The sequence below is a fragment of the Dipodomys ordii genome, unplaced genomic scaffold (genome assembly GCF_000151885.1).
Source record: "Dipodomys ordii isolate 6190 unplaced genomic scaffold, Dord_2.0 Scaffold133, whole genome shotgun sequence".
NCBI lineage: Eukaryota > Metazoa > Chordata > Mammalia > Rodentia > Heteromyidae > Dipodomys > Dipodomys ordii.
In genome coordinates, this window is record NW_012267349.1 from 409,336 (window position 1) to 425,117 (window position 15,782).

Consider the following 15,782-nt stretch of genomic DNA (forward strand, 5'->3'; position numbering starts at 1 on the left):
CCCCCCCCCCCCCCGCCGCACCAAAGTTATGTATAAAGATTTTGAGTCACAGACTCAAACTTTTGTCACAGTCTGTAACTTCTCCTTATAATCTCATGAGAAAGACAAAAAATATCAAGAAAATATCAACTTCTCTAAAATATAATTTCGAGTCAGATACCAGTGTAATAATAGCCACATAGGACATAGGAGGCTGAAATTAGCAGGATTGACATTCCAGTTCAGGCTGGGAAAGAAAATCCACACGACTTCATCTCAGCTGGGCACCAGTGGCTCACACCTGTAATCCTAGATACTCAGGAGGCTGAGATCTGAGGATCATGGCTCAAAGCTAGCCTCGGCAGGAAAGTCCGTGGGATTCTTATCTCCAATAAACCACTAGAAAGCCGGAAGTGGCTCTGTGGCTAAAGCGGTAGAGCACTCGCCTTGAGCTGAATAGCGCAGGGACAGCGCCCAAGCCTAGAGTTCAAGACCCACAATGTGCGGGGAAGGGGAGACAAACTTCATCATCTCAGGGTAAAAGCGCTTGCCTAGCATCCCAGCTATGGTAAGAGGAACAATATAAGTGGATTGTAATAGAGATAAATATCTGGGCAAGAAGTGACATCCTATCTCAAAAATAATCAGCATAAAAAGGTCTGGAGTGTGACTCAGGGGTAAAATGCCTATTTAACAAGCATGAGACCCTGAGTTCAAAATCTTAGTACTGCCCCCACAATACAATTTCCAAGCAGATGTAATTTGGAGATAAGCAGGAGTAAACTTCAGATAACTAAAAAAGAAAAAGAAAAATGGCAAAGCTACTTGCCTAAACTAAGACAAATCTTTTGGGAAGTATTATATCTGGATGTTAAACAATTATTTAGAATGAATTTCTACATACAAGTTATGAGTCATAAATCTATAGTTGATTATTTCTTGCTTCCAACTGTTTGCTGATCTTCTTTTCATTGATACAGCCTGATTATCCTGAAAAAATATCTATAGATTTCTGTTTCCTCAGATCTACTTACTCTACTTACAATTGATAGTGTGTTCATACTAGTCCCATATATTGGCTCTACTGCTATTTATGACTATTTCTTCTATATATGATGTCCATAATGTCTTACTTGCCTTGCTCAACTCCTAGTTTCATTTTCTCTGACCTACTTTGACCTTTGCCACTTTGAACCTAAGATAACATTCTGTACTAACTTCAATGAGCTTCCTGTTTGCCTGCTAGCTCCCAGATCTATCCATGCCTTGCCCTTCTTGTGCAAAGGCTATGCAAAGCCAGTTGATTCATACTAACTCCATTTTCTAGAGTCATGTACTGATGCTCAAAAGGAAGTAGGACATTTGGTGCAGGAGGGGGGAAGTGGGGAGGATTGGGTGGGGGGGACAGGGGGAGGATTGGAAGGGATGGGAAGGGGAAACAAAGGAGGAGGCTACAATGCTTGATAAGAAATGTACTCATTATCTTGCCCATGTAATTGTAACCCCTCTGTACAGTATTTTCACAATAAAAATAAAAATTAAAAATTAAAAAAAAGGAAGTAGGACAATGAAAGATAAAAAGAAAAAAGTGAAACCAGAAGCACTAGTAAAATAAGGGGAAAGTACATGGAACTCGCTCTCCTCACTTGATCTCTCTCACACACACATATTTGGATCCGGAAGTGTCTCTATAATGGCCTCTTTCCCTCTGGAATTGTCATTTTCCTAGCCACAGGCAATGGCTCCAGGGATCTAGTAACCCATATCCACTGTGGATTTCTCCAGTCCTAGAGATAGATGCTAAAGGCTTCCTGCAGTAGCTACCACTTACAGTACCCCATCCTCAGTCTGACTTACCTATTCTTCCAGTACCTCTGTAACTTATTCCTTTGTAAAAATGCCCTCAACTGAACTTCCCGTCAAGTCTCTGACTCCTTCAGGACCTCATCTCCCACGCTGAGGTGACAATACCTGACAAGTCAGTAGGCAAAGAGCGAAATAATGATCATAATCACATAAGAACTTATGTAAGTATTTCATGTGAGTATTGCAGGCTCATACCCAGAAATGTTCTGAGGAGCTATAAAATAACTAATGTATTACTGAAAATAGTACAAAGGAGACAATCATTTATAATTTTTAAGATGCATTTATTTAATTCCTATCTTTATTCTTTAACAGTCTCTTCTCAATAGAATCACAGGGAATGGAGCAGAGAATATGAAGAATGATGCCCACGCTGATCCCAAAATAGTTCCAAGTGGAATTGCTACGTAAAGAATAAAAGTATGTAATCATCACCACAGCAGGTAACAAAATGCATTTAGCTCTGTAGGTCCTCTGTGGGCCTGTGTTCCTCTCCCACCATAAACTCAATCTCTGCCTTCACTTTACCTTCCATAACACAAAAGCATTGTAAGAAGTCAAATAATGTAACAAATCACATTCTAAGTCAGGCTTCTTACATGGAAGCATGCTGGACATTTGTCAGTATCCTAGATGGCTTAGAAGTGATGATCCTTTGAAGATCACTTTGAAAAATACAACTTTTGTGCTGGGTGAAAAGTGTTTAGTTCATAGTGTCTAGTTGGTCATCAGATCTTTTTTTGGTTTTGTTGAAATGGAAGGCAACTAGTAGCCACAAGGGGTAGCTTTATTCTTAACTACATATTAGTTTGCTTGGAATTCTATGACAAAATGTCACAAACTGAATGACTTAAATGACGGAAATCAGTTGTTTCATAGTTTGAGGGCCTAGTACTTGGATATCAAAGCTTAGGTGGAGTTTTTTCTTTCTGAGTCTGTGAAGGGAAATGTACTTGATTAGCTCTGTAAATATCCTATTTCCAAATAAAGCCACATTCTGAAGAAGGAGAAGGAGAATCTCTAATAAAAATTTATTGTTTTATATGGTAGGAGATAGAAATTTTAAATTCAGGTTCTATATAGCTATTAGATTCAAGGGGTTTATATGTTTGAATATATTTTTATAAATCATGTTTTTATTAATATTATGCATAGGAAGTGGTGCTGTGGCTCAAGTGGTAGAACACTCACCTTGAGCCCAGAGGTCAAGCTCCACAATTGACAGAAAAATTGTTATAAATATTATGCATATATTATACTTATATTTCTATACATACATATATATTTCTATATGTACTTATTAAGCAGTTAATAAATGTCAAAAGCTGCTGATCATATTTTTTGTATTCTTGGGGAAGTATTAGTTAAATCATGTGAAATAAGTCAATATTCAACCAGTTTGCCTACAAAAATATGTGTATCTTATGGTAATCCTAATTATAACATCCACATTTAGGAACAAGAACCCCCAAGGCTGACATGTGCATATAGTTGGCAAAAGAGACTACCTGAACCCAGATCTCTTGTTTCCACCAAGTAGAAGGTGTGAATTTCAGGCCATAAGGATGCATGCATGACTCTCATTTACAACTTTGACCTAACTGCCACCACTACTAGAAATGACTGTCAATTAAATCAAGATTTTTTTCCCTCATCACTTCCAACCTTCCCCTTCCCCCCTCCTGCCATTCCTGACATGTCTGGGTGGTTCTTCCCTCAGTGTTCTTTCTGTTTCTGTTCTGTGCTAGCTGTGTGGGGGCTCTGACTTGTCCCTGCTGTTATTTTGGCATTTAGGCATGCATCCCTGCAACTCCAAAGAAGAATTGCCTCACAGACTATAGGTTTTGATACTGCCAAATCTGAATCTGAACCATTTAACTACTTTAGCCTCAGGAAGTAGAGAAGTTGGGCTCTGACCACAAACCTGGAGACCCATCAAAGAATTGACTTGGAAACTGTAAACACTTGTTAGCTAAGCACAGTAATTCATATCTGGAGAGGTGGTCCTAACAATGGAGAGATTGAGACTGGATGATCATGAATTCAAGGCCAACTTAGGCTACATATCCACAGGGAAGAGGTAGGAAGGGAGAGAAAGAGATTGCAAAAGCTTAATTTTTGGCCTAAGAAAAGCAATAGACTCTTTTTTTTTCCCCTTTTTTCTTTTTTGTCAGTCATGGGACTTGAACTCTGGGCCTGGGCGCTGTCCCTCAGCTCTGTAGCTCATGGCTAGCATTCTACCACTTGAGCCACAGCATCTCTTCCGGCTTTTTTTTTCTCCTTATGTGGTGCTGAGGAAATGAACCCAGGGCCTCATGCATGCAAGGCAAGCACCCTACCACTGAGCCACCTTCCCAGCCCCAGCAATAGACTCTTAAATATTTCCCTGCATTTGTTTTTAAAGTGTGTTTGAGCATGCCAGAAAGTCAAGAATCAGTTCTGTGCTCTTTTGTTTCTTTCTTGAGGCAATAAAGGCAAAATTACTAGCTACTGGAATAAAAGAATGATGAGAGGGGAGAAAACAGCAGAGAACAGATGGGAGAAAGGAAAAACAGTGGTCAGTGTTTATTACTGTCTGCTCCTGTTCTTAACCCAACTTCTCAGATAGTTCTCAAACTTGAGGATACCTCCTTAAAACAGACAGATTTTATTTGGAGAATTCAACTCTTAGTCAGTAGGAACAGGCTAATCTTTACAGTCATATTAATGTGTACACGTTCAAGTTGAAGTCAGAGCTTATGTTCTTACAAATAGGAAGAAATATTTGAGGTAGATGAAACTGAAATTATTTTTCCATCAAGAATTGAATAGCAACCTGGCCTTGTTGGAAAAGCTCAGTTCATTGTGATTCTGTGGCTCTTTTGCTTTGTCTAAACAATAAAATAAAATATTCGTTTCATTTGTTTATTTTGTCTTTCTTTTATTTTTGTGGTTTTTTTATTTGTATGTTTTTGATTTGAGATAAGGTTTCATTATGTCTCAACTGGTCTCAAATTTGCCACCCTCCTGCCTCAGCCTCCTGAGTGCTAGGATGATAGGTGTGTGTCCACCACACCCACCTGTAACATTGCTTTTATATACAGATGCAGTACTAGACTATTATTTAACCAAGCCTTTTGAATGTCAGAACTCCATTAAAATGGTACAACAGCCTGGTACTGGCATTCCTACAGTTCCAGTGACTTGAGATGCTGAGGCAAGAAGTTTATGTGATTCCAGGAGTTTGAGTCCAGCGTGGGCAACATAGTAAGACACTGTCTCAAAAAAGAAAAAAAAATGGCACTAAAGATTATGAAGAGTCAAGCAAACTGTATTTCTATGCTACATTTAAATTGCAAAGGAGAGGAAGAAGTAGGGGGAAGCATGCAATTAAAGGCATTTTAAGCTCTTTAGTGGGAGGAACAGCAAAATATTCTATATTTGAAATTGTAGTGGGAACGTGAAGTTCTAAGGTGGTAGGGGGTGGGGATGAGGAAGCATAAAAGAAGAAAACACTCAGATGCATGAAAGGTATTTGATTAGATTTTTTTTTGAGTTTTGCCTTTTGTTTCTTTATTATCATTAAAGTAGTTATCCAAAGGGGTTACAATTCCATACAACAGGTTATGAGTGCAAATGCTTCTTGGTCAATGTCACCTCTTCCATCATTCTTCCTCTTTTTCTCCATCCTGTTCCTACTTACAAGTTACATAGTTTATTTGTTTTGTAATGTACATTGAATTTGATGACGTCATTTGCTCACCTTTCCACCCTCCATTTGTGTTTTCCTCCTTTCCCCTCCCCCCCCACTTTATGGTATTCATTTAAAAAAAACCAGTACACTAGTTGTTCAAGGAAGCTATACCTTTGGACTCCTTCTCTAAGTATACCATCAATTTGTTTTTGTGTGAGTGCATTGAGACTTGTATGTGTTACATGCCTATTTCAATTTTAGATCTAGCTTCCACATATGAGAGAAAACATGTGCCACTGTCTCTCTGAGCCTGGCTTACTTCACTTGGCATAATTTTTTTCTAGGTACATCTATTTCCCTGTAAATGACATAATATTATTTTTTCTAGTGAATGGATAAAATTTCACCATATATGTGCACCGCATTCACTTGATCCATGCATCTGTTATAAGGCATCTGGGATGTTTCTATAACTTGGCTATCATGAATAGTGCAGTAATGAACATGGATGTACAAGTATCTTTACTGTATTTTGACTAGTTATGCTCTGGATAGATGCCCAAGAGTGGTATTGCTGGATCATAGGGTAGTTCTTTTTTATTTTTGCCAGTTCTGGAGCTTGGACTCAGGGCCTGGGCGTTATCCCCAAGCTTCTTTTGTTCAAGAATAGCACTCTACCACTTGAGCTACAGTGCTACTTCCAGCTTTTTCTGTTTATGTGGTACTGAGGAATTGAACCCAGGGCTTCATGAATGCTCTCCACCACTCAGCTATATTCTAAGCCCATCATAGAGTTTTTTTTTTTTTATTTTTTTGAGGAATCCCCCAACTGCCTTCTAGTATTTTTCATTGTTTAATTTTTCGATGCTGGCCAATTACTGGGGTGAGATAGAATCTCAATGTTGTTTGATTTACATTTCCTTTATGGTCAAGGATGTGGAGCATTTCCTCATGTGTTTATTGGCCATTCTTACTTTTTCTGAGAAGTCTCTATGTAGTTCCTTTGCTCATTTTTTGCCTGGGTTATTAATTTTTAGGGGAGGTTAGTTTCATAAGCTCCTTGTATATTTTGCATATTCGTCTCTTGGATATATGCTAGCAAAGATCTCTCAGTTTGTGGGATGTCTTTATAGAAGATTAGTTACTTTGAAGAATCAGAGAAACCACACACAAAACAAAGGATGAATAAATTAGCATTTGTCTTAAGGAGTAAGAGATATTCAGGAGGGAGAAAGGGAGAAAGAATGAGTGAATGTGAAGGGTTTGTCAGAGTGCAAAGAAGCAAGAGGGAACAAAAATAAATAAAATAAAATACGTAAATATAGTAGGAGAGGTGACATACGAATGGAGTAGAAAGGGTGGCAAATGCAGTCACTGTATTCAATGTACATTCTGTAAAATTGAACCACATGACTTGAGGGTATGGATGGGATAGGGAAAAATGAAAGAAGAGGTGACATTTAGCAAGACACATTTTACCTGACTTGTGGAATTAAAACCCCTTTGTAAATCTACAAAAAAATTAAATATAAGGCCAGATGCTGGTGGCTCACACCTGCAACCCTAGCTACTCAGGAGGCTGAGATCTGGGGATCATGGTTCAAAGCCAGCCTGGGCAGAAACGTCTATGAGACTCAACAATTAACCACCAGAAAACAGGAAGTGGAGCTATGGCTCAAGTGCTAGAGCACTGGCCTTGAGCTGAAGAGCTGAGGAACAGCTCCCAGGCCCAGAGTTCAAGCCCCACAATGGACCAAAACTAACTAAATAAGTAAAAAAAAAAAAAAGAATTAAATATTTCACTAGTGGATTAGCTAGGCATGCTGTTAATGTTTAATTTAGTTTGCATAGCTTTAACCTTTAACATAGATTTATATTTTTCTAAAAATATCCTAAAACATGCAACTCAACTTTCCTAGACCCAGATCCATAAAGAGGTTCATAGTTACTTGCTTGTCTAGTCCCAGAAATATTCCTCTCTGGGAGGCTAATTTTGTTTTCTCCCTGACAAACTGAGAATATAAACATCGGTTGTTTCTTCAACAAGGAACAAGGATCAAAACTACTCCAGTTCCTAAAGGAAGAGGCAAACAGCACAAATGGTTCAAGTATTTCCAGTAAGAACTTACTTTTTACACAGATAATCCCTCCCAGCTGTATTGCACTTCCTACTTCTAAAATACTTTCAGATGCATGACCACACTAGAATTTCAGTGAGTTCTAGTATTAAAGAAATATTCTCAATCATATGGTTTTATGGGCTGTTTTTTCCAATTTCAAAACCAATGAAATGTACAATATGGCTAATTGGTTCTTTGTAAGCTCAATACTCTCAATCTTTCACTTTTTTTCTGGTGAATTTCTTTCTCTTTCTTCCAAAAAGAACATTTGGGGCAAGTTGTCAGTTCTCTTGACTCTGAAAAAATTACTCAGTAAAGTACAATTTAAAAAACCCAGAAAAAGATCTCTAAGTTGGGACAATTATGTAGCCCTCTCTGTCAGGGCCAACTTCCCCAGTCATCCACTGGTAGTCAGACAGTCACTATGGCCTATTGAGGCTGCCAAAGGGCATCAGGGGCTGGTTTTGGATAGGGGTTAGTATTGGGGTTAGTACTGGGGTTTTGAAATTGGGGCATTGTGCTTGCTAAACAACCATTGTACTACTTTGAGCCGCGCCTCCAGTCCTTTTGCTTTATTTTTGTCAGTAAGAGTCACATGCTTTTTCCCTGGGCCAGACTCAGATTACCAGCCTGTTACTTCTGTCCACCATGGGTAACGGGTTTACAGGCATGAACCATTATGCATGCTTCTTTTTATCAACCTTTTAAAAGAATTGTTGTTTGTTTGTTGTGGCAATTCTGGGGTCTGAACTCAGCCCCATGTATGCAAGGTAGTGCTCTACCACTGAACCATATCTCCAGCCATTTTTGCACTGGTCATTTTTGAGATAGGGTCTCACTTTTGGCCCAGGTACACACCAATGCCATTTAGTTTCCCAAAATAGCTGGGATGACTGCTACAACAACCAGCTTCTTTCTATGAAGATGAAATCTCATGGACTTTTCTGCTAGGTTAACCTGGAACAGCAATTGTCTTGATCTGAGTATTTGAAGTAGCAAGGATTGCAGGCATGAGTCACCAGTACCCAAGTCAATTAGTGTATTTGTTTGTTTGTTTTTGAAAGTAGTATTTTTTATTTTATTGTAAAGATGCTGTACAAAGGGGTTACATGAGTAAGTCAATGAGTACATTACTTGTCAATTAGTTTTAAAGTTAGACTAAATTTGGCTTTGAACTTGGACATGCCATTTAACACTTGTGTGGTGTCCTGAATAAATGAAGATGTACCCTTCATATCATGTATCAAATTTCTGAGTACTGTAGAGTCTGCCATCCAGTAGACACTAAGTGAATGTCCATAACTCACAGAAGGGGGATTGTTGGAGAGAGGAGTCACCCTCAGCAAAGGAGATGCTGGCCATGACCTAGATAAATTAGAGATGGCAACTTCTTGAACCCTGAAGTAACTACATGAACTGCTAAAAATTTAATAAGCAGCTATGCCAAAACTGCTGACACTCAAGCAGGTCAGATCATGAGGCACCTGGATACCATGATGGCCTCACAGAAGCACAGCTGACTACCACTAGTGAGCCCGGAATTAAGAAACAATAAATCCAGTCTTCACTAGTCAACACCACTTGGACACTTTACTTTGCCAATATGTGACAGACACAGTTTGAGCACTTAGGCTTTAAAACCTCCTATAGCCCCATAATGACATAGATCAAAGTGCATTATGCTCATAAATTGTCATGTTGAGTTGAAACACTTTTGTACTTGAAGACCAAAACCAATCAAACAAATAACAAACTCCTACCCCCTTCCTCTTCTCCAAAATCCCACCAACTATGTCAGTAAAATTTTACTACTTAGTCTCAATCTTCAGTCTCTAATTATGTGTGTGAGTGTCTTTGTGTGTGTGTGTGTGTGTGTGTGTGTGTGTGTGTGCACGCGCGTGTGCGTGTGTCTATGTGTGTCCGTGTGTGTAACTGGGGTTTAAAGTCAGTGCCTTATGTTTGACAGGCAAGTGTTCTACCACTTTGGACGATGTCACATTCCTTCCAATAGGCTTTATTTTTTTTCTTTAAAACTACATGGGGAAAATTCATGCCTGAGCCTTGACAAAACACACATGGCAGTTATTCCTCTAGAAGAAAAAACAGAGAGCCCTGTGTACAGGTCATGACAGCCATTGATGCTCTGCATAAAGGAGAGAACAATGTTGCTAGAACGACTACCAAAGATAAAAGTTGCTTCAACAGGGCAGTCACAGTCTTGTGGCTAACTGTGGCTCAATTTGAACAAAGCTGAGCTCAGTATATGCATTAGCCAAATACTGGATTGGAGACCAGAGATGGGAAGATAGTTGAACATGGTCCTTATCCTAAGGACTTCAAAGCCTGGTGGGAAAGGATGAATGAAAAATCATGCTAATGGTGGCTGCTAAGAAGGAACCAAGATAGAAAGTATTTTGCTTGATCTAAGAGAAGGGGATGAATCAGCTCTAGGGCATAATATAAGATGCTTTACACAGGCAGAATACTGATTCTAATTTAGATCTTTGAGTTGCTTACAGCTTGCATGTATTATGCAAAAAATGAAATAAATTATAAGTATATAGTATATTCTATAAGCCATATATAAATATAAAATGTATAAATTGGAAGTAAATAATATATTTAATGGAGTTTATTGACATCTTTGATTTGTCCTAATTCTTTTATTTTTGCTTAGTGTATACATAACTGCATTTTATAAATATTTATTCATGTATTATATATACATGTATATGCATGTGTGTGAGTGTATATCTGCATACACATATATGCATATGTGTGTATATATACATATGTATGTACATAGGTATTAAGTACTGTACTTTCTTTTGTGGTATGTGCTCCTGCTTCTCTAGCTTAGGTTCAAGCACTTTCTTCTGTTACGCATCATAGATATGAATGGTGGTTTCTTCTGCAAAAGTTGCAATCTGGGCCAGCATGTGATATGTAGTAGAATAATACACTGTGCTGTGATATTTTGATTAATGATGGACTATACATACTGGTTGCTGCTTCATATATTCTAGAGGTGTATAGATTATGTCTTCTAGATCTATGTAACTATGTTCTATACCATTTGCATAATGGCAAGATTATCTGAATACACATTTGTTAGAATGTGCTTCTATTGTTAAGTGACACATGTACACACACACACACACACACACACAGACACACACACACACATTTTTCCTTAACTTCAACATTACTTTTCATTCTTCTCTAAGGCTTCTATTTTTATTCCATTAGCTATGTTCTTCTTCATGCTTGTCTTTATTGTTTGTTGTTGTTGTTGTTGTTGTTGCTTTGGTCTGCTTCTGTTTCTGTTTTTTGTTTGGTTTTGCTTTATTGAGATAGCCTTGCTATGTAGCCCAGGCTAGTCTAGAATTCCTGATCCTCCAGCCTTAGCTTCTGGGTGCTATGCTTATAGGTAGGTGCTACCATACCTGGCTCTTACTTGTCTTATAGTTTTCCAGCATCAATTAGCTTGAGAGCCAGCCATGTGCATGTGGTCACCTGGGAATGAGAGCGCAGGTGAGGCCCAGCATTGAGCTCCTGTTCCTATTTTCAAAGCTCTTTGTGATTCAGCAACTTGCAAATGCATTTACACTTTGCAAAATGCTGTTGTCTTTACTTAGCGGAGATGCTCTCTGCTCCCTCCACTTTGCTCTCTTGCTAGCTCTTAGGAGCACTCTCTCTTAATAGGGGGTTTGCTGGAGCTATCTATTTCCATTTTTCCTCTGTTGGCTGTCTCTGAGTTACACTGGTCCAGGGAGAAGGGATTTATTTTGCTCACCTTTTACCAGAACCACAGTTTCACCTGAGAAAGTCTCACTGACTCAGCCAAACACTATTTTCTATGTTGTTCCAGTAATCCCTCTCCTCAGCTTTTGAAAGTAAATAGCAGAAATTCACCTATTCATCATTCCAGAGCCATTGTTGGGTGGTGGAACAGCTCTAGTGGATGCTTACGTCACATTCTCTCTATCACACAGGCCACAAAACACTTTGCAAAATGTAATGCGTTATATAAAGAGGGTATTATTGTACTTGTGTTTGGAAACAGCAGCCCATTAAAGAAAAAGTCTTCCTGTGTACATCATACCTATCCCTTATTCCTGCTCCACCGTTTATAGGAATGACTTTGGGCTAACTTGTCTTTCTTTACCTTGAAGTTTTTAAAAGAATAGCACATGATTATAGTGGGGAACAGAGGAGTAGATATATAGATATAGTTACAGATACATATATAGATATAGATATAAACACTTTTCAGATATAGGCACAGATACAGATATAGATATAGACATAGATAAATGGGCCAGACATGTTGGCACATACTTGTAATCCCAGCACTTAAGAGGTAAGGCAGAAGGATGGCAAGTTTAGGGCCAGCCTGGGATAAATATTAGCAAGACTCTGTTTCAAAAAGAAAAATCAAATTTGAGAACTGGGATAGTCATTAATTAATCCTGAATATATACCACTGCCTTTGGCTCCCATCATTTGGAAATACCTTCAAATTTATTCACTGGGGCTAAAACATACAACTAATTTACAATAAACAAGACCTAATTCTGTCAAATCAACTGGCCTCTAAAAGTAACTTCCAATTTTCCCCAATTTTCCTTAGTATCCTTTTCCTAATTGTTCTGAGAATACTCACTGTACCTGCAGCATGAATTCTAATAGTAGGTATATGACACAAAATCAAACACTAATACTGAGAATGATAAATGAAGGAAATTGTGTCAATGAAAATGCTAGTTTTATTTGTGTCATGCCAAATTGTATATCATATTGGGATTAAAACTAGATAAGCAGGTGGGCCTTAGTTTCTCCCACTCATAATTCTAAGTACTCAGTAGTGCTGAGATCTGGAGGATGGGGGTCCAAAGCTAGCCTGAGCTTTGAATGCAGATTTCTAAAATAACCAGGAAAATACTAGCCTGGAAGCGTGGCTCAGCTGGTAGATTTTTTTTTAATCACACATAATCCCCACACACTAAAGTAATTTTCTTTTTCTTCTTATTCTTCCCAATTTTGTCTCCCTCAAATACAAACATAATACACCCAAACAAATGCAGAGTATAACACAATGTATGTATGTAATTTGGTTTTTTTTTTCTTTTGTTGATTGCACTGGGCTTGAATTCATGGCCTCATGCTTGCTTGCTTGCTCACCCAGCTGAGTAAAATTTTAGTGTATTTAGTGATAAAGAAAATACAGGCCTTGGATTTCTATCTTCATGCTTTTGAGCTTTCCTTCACTCGTGTTTTCTTGCCTGTCTGTTCCTTTGTGACTTTCACCCCGGCTCTGCTAGTGTGTACTCAAGTGCTTCCATGTTTGAAACTGTACTTCTGCTGTTTATTCCAGCTATAAATTCTGCAGAAGATAAAACGGAGTCAGTAGGGCCACTAATTTACTTATGTTTTAATTCTCTGAAGTGTCACCTGCAATGCTTAGCCTTGGGTCTCTCATCCCTAAATTCCTTGCACAGATTCCCCAGTCTACAATCTGTCTATGCAAAATTAAAATGAACTTAGGGTCCTGTGCTCTCATTCAGGTTCTTTGCTCATGGCTGGTACTCTACCACTTGAGCCAGCCTTCAGTCCAGCTTTTTTCTGTTAATTGAGACTTCTGGATTTTTCTACCCAGGCTGACTCAAACTGTGATTCTCAGATCACAGCCTTCTGAGTAGCTAGGATTACTGTCATGAGCCACCAGTATGCAGCTAAAAGAGAGATTTTGATATCATGATTAAAAAAAAGTGGTAGAAAGAGAGTAAGTTAGTAGTTTTGGGGCCATCAGTGGGTCTGCAAAAGCTTTTATTTTTAAAGGGAACAAATATATCATAATATTAAGACATTGAAAAGAAAAGTAGTAGATGTACACTAGATTGTATTTTATCCATATGTGTATACGATTTCAGAATTAAAAAATATGTCATTGCTACTTCTTACTCCATTTTGCTGGTAACTTTGAAGTTTTTTATGTGTATGTTTGAAATCTTACAGGAAACAACAAATACAGAATTTGTAGACGGGGAAGGAACCTATCCAAACTGGACAGTTGAGATGGGTACCAGTGGCTCATACTTGTAATCCTAGCAACTCAGGAGACTGAGGTCTGGAGGATTTGAAGTCATCCCTAGTAGAAGAGTTCACCTTACTTCATTAAAGAAAGGACCAGCAAAAAGCAGAGCTGAAGAGTACCAACCTAGTAAGTCTGAGATCCTGAGTTCAAACCCCCATATATATTTTTTAAGTGTGAGGCAGGTTAAGAAGATTGTTATAATTAACAGAACAGGAAGCAAAGTTATAGATACACATAAAAATTCTGACTAAAAGCTAAAGTTAGTTACCTAAGGTTCTAATAGAGAAACTAAAAATAATGAGGCATCCTCTCAGAGAGAGGAGGGGATGAGTGAACTAAGTTCTCATCATCAGAATAGGAAGGAAGTCTGTGGATCAGATTGTCTGTTTGATAAATAAAGAAGTGATGATATGACTGTATTATTTAGAGATAGGGAAGTAGCCACCCAGAAGAGTTTTTTTTTTAATTGTAGCTATGAAGAAGTTGAAAGTCAGATCTAGTATATTAAGTGGAAGGCAAAAAGGAGACAGAAAACGAGATGTAGCAGCAAAGTATTCTTTCATAATAAACTCTTCAGCATTATTGGATAGTTTCTGTTATTTTGATGTAGTGTAATAATGATTCTATATTACTTGGATAATTTTTTCAATAAAAGAACTGAGGTTATAACTCAACAGTAAAGGGTTTGCCTAACATGTATGAGGGCTTTGCCTCAATACTTAGCACAATTTTAAAAAGTCTAAATGTTTTTGTTTTTGTTTTTTTGACTGGTTGTGGGGCCTGAACTCTGGGCTGGGCGCTGTCACTCAGCTCTTCAGCTCAAGGCTAGCACTCTACCACTTGAACCACAGCACCACTTCCTGCTTTTTTCTTTTTGCTTACGGGGTGCTGAGGAATCGAACCCAGGTCCTCATGCATGCAAGGCAAGCGCTCTACCACTAGCCACCTTCCCAGCCCCTGAATGTTTTAATTAGTATATTCTAGAATTAGCTTTGATGTACCTTCCTTTTTGTCTTTTTTCCTCCTATTTTTGTTTGTTCTTTCCAAATATTTTAGAAATGATTTCCCTAGACTTAAACTTGAACATGATTTCTTGTTCATTGATGAAAAGCTTGTTTCTCAAAGACTGTTAAATAACAAAAAAATAAGGCTCTTAGTTAACTGGAATTAAAATATGCCTATAACTAATGCACAGAGAAAGAAAACAGAGTTGAGGGTTTGGGAGGGTTTGGAGAAGTTACTAGTGCACTGCCATTATTTGTTGAGAGAGTAGATGAAGTATTTTTGGAATTCGACAGTAACAATAGTTTACACATCTTTTGGGTAAACTGAAATCCACCAGATGATGCCCTTAAAGAAATCAATTTTATGTTATGTGAAATACCTTACTATAAAAAATGCCTATATTCAGGCATCAGTAGAACATGCATGTAATCCTAGTGATTTAAGAGGCTGAGATCGGAGGATCACAGTTCATAGCCAGACCAGACAGAAAAGTCTGTGAGACTTTTGTCTCCAAGCAACCAGCAAAAAGCTAAAGGGAAGTGTGGTAATAGAGTGATAGAGTGTTAACCTTGAGCAAAAAAACAGGAGTGGTAGAGTCTGAGTTCAAACCTCAACACTGGCACAAAAAATTACCTATAAAATATTGCAAAGAGATCAACTAGAATGAGAATGATTTTGTTATACTTGTATGTTTTCTCCTATCATCTGTTTCCCTAAAGTTTTGGCAATGTGACATTACTTTAATAATATAAGAAATATTTTAAAGTACTATCATTAGCTCAATGTGTACTATCATATTCATGGGTCTATTTTTTTCCTCTTCATTCCACAACTCCTTTTATTTCCTCAAGCATTATAAAGGGAAAAATCATGCATATTTTAACTTCATTTTTGTAATTTGGGTTTTTTTATATTACTGTGTGTGTGTGTGTGTGTGTGTGTGCGTGTGTGCTGTGTGTGTGTGTGTGTGTGTGTGTGTGTGTGTGTGTGTGTGTGCTGGTCCCAGGGCTTGAACTCAAGGCCTGGATGCTTTTCCTGATAT